Raw genomic sequence first — 4412 nt, 5'->3', positions numbered from 1 at the left:
TCTTTCCCTGCCCCTTTCTCTGTGCATCCAGCTGCTCTGCTTTTCACTGTCAGCACAACACCAAAGGCAACAGAAATCCTGCTTTATTTGGGGCTCATCTGAATATTTGCAAAGATAGACACCTAAACCCCTGCACTGCAGAGTGCACATGCCTTCTGTCCGAGCACAAGATTTTCAACTTGGCTGTCTCTTCTCAACATACTTGAAGATACACATTTGTCAAGTGCTAGTCCCTTACTACCATGGAGCAGCCAAGTCATAAAGATTCCTTGAAGTTTTCAAGTTCCCTTCTAAAACTGTTTTGTCTGTCTTTCACTCTTTGTGGTAAAAAATATGTTTAAGAAGTATTCTTGCTTGTCTGACAAAACCCTTCCACCTGTCCCTCCCAACAACAGTGTGTTCATAACTGCTTATAATCACTGTCAATTGTGTCAGCACTTTTATATCAGCTGAAATACCATTTTCCTCTCATTCCCCACGATATGACAGGGAACAGCCCCTTTGTCTCACTCCTGTTGGTCTCCAGTAGTTACAACAAATATTCAAGTCTGTTTTCTGCCCAATTTAGATCCGTAAACCTGAGGTGTTGACTACTGCTGGACTACTGAACAAAAGTGGGCTGCCAGCATGTCTTGGTTTTTTTGGCTGTGTTTTGCGGAATATTCAAGGGATATTCCTGGGCTCGGATGTCCTGCCTGGCCAGTTGTGGAGTCACTGCTCTGTCTATTGTACTGTGCTACTTGGTGCTGCCAAGATTTAGGCACCTATTTGGCATGTTCTAAAGCAGAAATATAGGTGTCCCCTGAAGACTTTTACTGTGCAAATCTGGATACCCTTCAGGAATACAAGCTCTTGTAGATTAATTAAAAAATACCAGCAAAAATTATAACAAAATATTCACACCATGTAAAATACAAAACCTTCCTAAATACTCAATTTACCTTTTTTTTCTTTTAGAGGCTGAGGAAGAAACTTGACTAGATTACATCTGCTAAGTTAAAACAAAGCAACAAAAAACCCTTAGAAAAAGATAAAAGGAGGAAAGTGATAATTTTCATTGGTGCCTGATGGGGTTGTGTTTTGGTTTTTTTTTAACTGTTTGCAAATCTTCAGTGTAATGGTTTGAAACCCAGTCGTGTCATTTCTTTACGCCCACACACAGAGCTGCAGTAGTGCAGACACTGTAGCAGGCAAACCATATTCCCAGCATCGGCCATTAAAACTCTTCCTACACCAGCGTGGGCTGCCTTCGCCCCCTCCTCTCTCTGCACACACCCCACCACCCACCCTTCACTTTTCAAATGCTTAAAAAAAAAGAAGAAGAGAAAGACACTGAAAAAAGAAAACAGGATGCTTCTTTTGTTTCAACGCTATTCCAGGGACCTGAACCTCTCCACCTGCCTGTGAATTGGCCACCTAAAGGTTAGCAAGTGTTTTGTTATCATTTTCTATGGACAGAGAGAGAATTAAATTCTAGATGGTAAGACAGGAATTTTAAAGTTACAATTTTTATTTTTTCATTGTGATGGTTCTTTCACTTAGCAACGAGAAAGATTTTTTTTCTAAAACACAAAGCATTTCAGTTCTGGCCCCACTTCAGCTTTTCAGAGGGCTTTAATCGGTATTTTTTCATCATTTAGTCCAGCCTCCTAAACTTTAAAAGATGGATTAGGGTTATTATTTTTCTCTTAGAGCAACCTGTTGATTGCAGTCTGCTGGCTGGAGGTTGTTAACTCTTTCCTAACATGGGAAATGCACAGGAGCAAATTTGATGAAAGGACAAAAGAATCAAAATCCTTTGAGGATTTTAAGCACTAAAAATCCTATTTTTTTCTCATTGTGAAGTCACCAAAAGTGTTACAAAACCAACAGATATATTACATATGTTAGATATGTTTCTTTTTAGAGATAATGATGTAAATCTAAACTAGAGACATATATTAAACTAGAAAGCATTTCTTATTGCTGGAGCTGAGAAAAGTAGCAGTGTAAGAAGTAGAATAGGAAATATTCTTGATACAAATTGCATGAAGAGGTCAAAAAGGCCAATACAGTGTTTACTTACACATTAAAATGTATTTTAGGTAACAATATTTTTACTGATTTAAGCCTTTGGAATGTTTTCATTTATGGATATTCAAGAAAAGGAGCATAATAATTATAGAAAACTGCTTAATAATGATCAAACCAGTTGCTGCTATTCTGGAACAAAGGGAAGGTAAAGCAGATCCTGTTCTTCCTAAAAGATTTTAATACTGTATTCTGGTACAGTATTTACAGAAATAATTGTTAAAAAAAGGCCAACCCAAACAGTTTTGCTGATATTACACAATTGTGGAAGTAAGTGTCAATAATATTTGTCCTTAGGATACGGTACAAGAAAGTTCCCCCAGCAGGTTTTCTAGTGGCTTCGTACTTCAGTAACACATGAAGAAGGGCAAAACTTCAGAACAATGACTTGTACCAAGCAGCAAGATTTCCCAAAGTCAGAATTTGAGACGTTACCGTGGAAAGACTATAAAGGTTTCAGAAGATGATAGAATTAAACATTTTCAGCCTGATTCTGCAGGGGACTGAGGCTCCCAACTTTGTTCTGAAGGTACCGGCAGCGTGCAGGCTGAGGGTGGAACCGGCAGAGCTGTGAGATCAGACACATCCCTTAAGAACAAGGGGAAAGGTGAACTCAGTACTTGTGTTATGAGACATTTCAAGATGCAAAGTCAAACCGAGAAAAGAGCAAAGGCAGAAATAGCTTTTAAGTAAAACAAGATTAACAGTCATTTCTGGGCTAGCCAGGAAATGGGTCTGTTCCATTTTGCTTGTTTGAATTGAGAACTAAAAAACTCCAGACCTGGGGTGTACTCAGAAACATTTTGATTCCATCACAGAAGTGGTGTTTGAAGTACCTGCACAAAACTTATTTCAGACCCTGTGGTTCACTATGACTCTGTGATGCTAAGATTGAAGTAGAAGCTTTGTGTGGTCTATCAAGGGAGTTGTGCAGGCTGTCAGTGGTGGATGAGCAACTGGGAATGATAATCCCAGTGTCTGTATCTTCCTCTGACAGCAAGACACTGTGTACCGCCCTCAGCATCCCTGCCCTCACAAGAAATATTAATAATTAGCAAACCTGTAAGATACTTTCTTTTCATTTAAGTTTGCAAAGTTCTTTAAAACATGTAGTTGTAGGACCTTTGGAATCTCTTTCCTCATCAGCACAGGAAGCATGTTTTTTGCTGCTTTCACTTGCTCACACCCCTGACAAAACTCTGTAGGTGTCTTTGAAGGATGCAGGGTTTTAAACACCTGGGGTGGGACCTTTGTCACACATACTTGGGACCCAGAAATGTGTACCAATGGTGAGTGACTTTAATGCCTCAAATCCTGATGGGGACATGAATTGAGAGTGGACTGTAGCCCCAGAACTCCCTTCTGTGCAGCACCTGACAGCGGGCTCAGCTTTGTGCGTAAATTGATACTTTGCTGTGCATTGAGACAGCTGAAGTTAGCAGGGTTTCTCTGAGCAGGACAATATTTTAAATTTAAATGAATATAAATAATCTTGCATAGAGATTGCAGCTGAGGAAGCAACACACATAAATAGATTGATTAGAAAGAGAAAACAAAAATCACTTAATTTCAAACAGAACTAATGCAGGATAATACTCTGTAGGTGCTCTGTATTTTATGTACAGGTCAAATTACTTCCAGCCATTACAGCAACCTGTTCATCCATACAAAAGGAAAGAATCACAGGATGCTGTGAGGGCAGTCTGATTCCAGAGTCACTTATTCAAAATTTAGAGATTTTAGATCAAGCCTCAAAAGGTTCTGCTAAGCCCTGAAACTTCTGTGATAGTGGCAAATACCCAGACAGCCACTTGCTTTTGCTGTAACTTGCTTTAATTAATTATTGTCTCCTTAAGCCTCTCAAGGCAAACAGTTTGCAGTTTTAGCATTTGGAATTTGATACTGAGTGATCTAAATAATGAATTTTAAATGCTTATATGTGTTTTCAGTTTGTTACTAGTTTGTTAATAGGTCCAGGACACTGCTGCAATCATTACTACTGCTTAAATTAAGTGTCCCTTTTAAGTAAATTCACCTTAACTTAATAATAGTCAGTCTCAAAGTGGAATAAAATATAATGGCCTCCAGAAATGTGATCGAACTGAAGACAAACTAATTTTGACTGGTTATGTAAAATGCCCATAATCATCTGTTTGTATGATTTGATTCATGCCAGTGTTCTATTATAAGATGTGCATCTTTTTTCCCGTTGGTTTGTTGACTGTAGCATGCAGTAATCCTCCAGAAGATCTCACTTAGAGGTGAGAACACATTCCTTTAGGAAAGTATCTCCCAGCAGAGCTGAAACTACTTGGTGCATGTAATTCTCTCCATCTGGACAG

General features: G+C 38.9%; 1 protein-coding gene across 2 annotated transcripts in view; it reads left to right on the top strand.

Moving 5' to 3' along the window:
- The first annotated feature begins 1150 nt into the window (after positions 1–1150).
- ZNF831 (zinc finger protein 831) overlaps positions 1151–4412 on the top strand; it is a 17346-nt gene continuing 14084 nt past the window's right edge. Inside the window, exon 1 of one of the 2 annotated variants that reach the window (XM_017734593.1) lies at positions 1151–1422. The gene's annotated coding sequence lies outside the window, so the exon portion shown is untranslated. The remainder of the gene's footprint in view (positions 1423–4412) is intronic. The other variant, XM_017734582.1, reaches the window with a different exon arrangement.

Source organism: Corvus brachyrhynchos, unplaced genomic scaffold (assembly GCF_000691975.1).
Source record: "Corvus brachyrhynchos isolate BGI_N302 unplaced genomic scaffold, ASM69197v1 scaffold10, whole genome shotgun sequence".
NCBI classification, from domain to species: domain Eukaryota; kingdom Metazoa; phylum Chordata; class Aves; order Passeriformes; family Corvidae; genus Corvus; species Corvus brachyrhynchos.
Note: the sequence above shows the minus strand (reverse complement) of the source record. Positions and strands in the feature narration are given on the sequence as shown.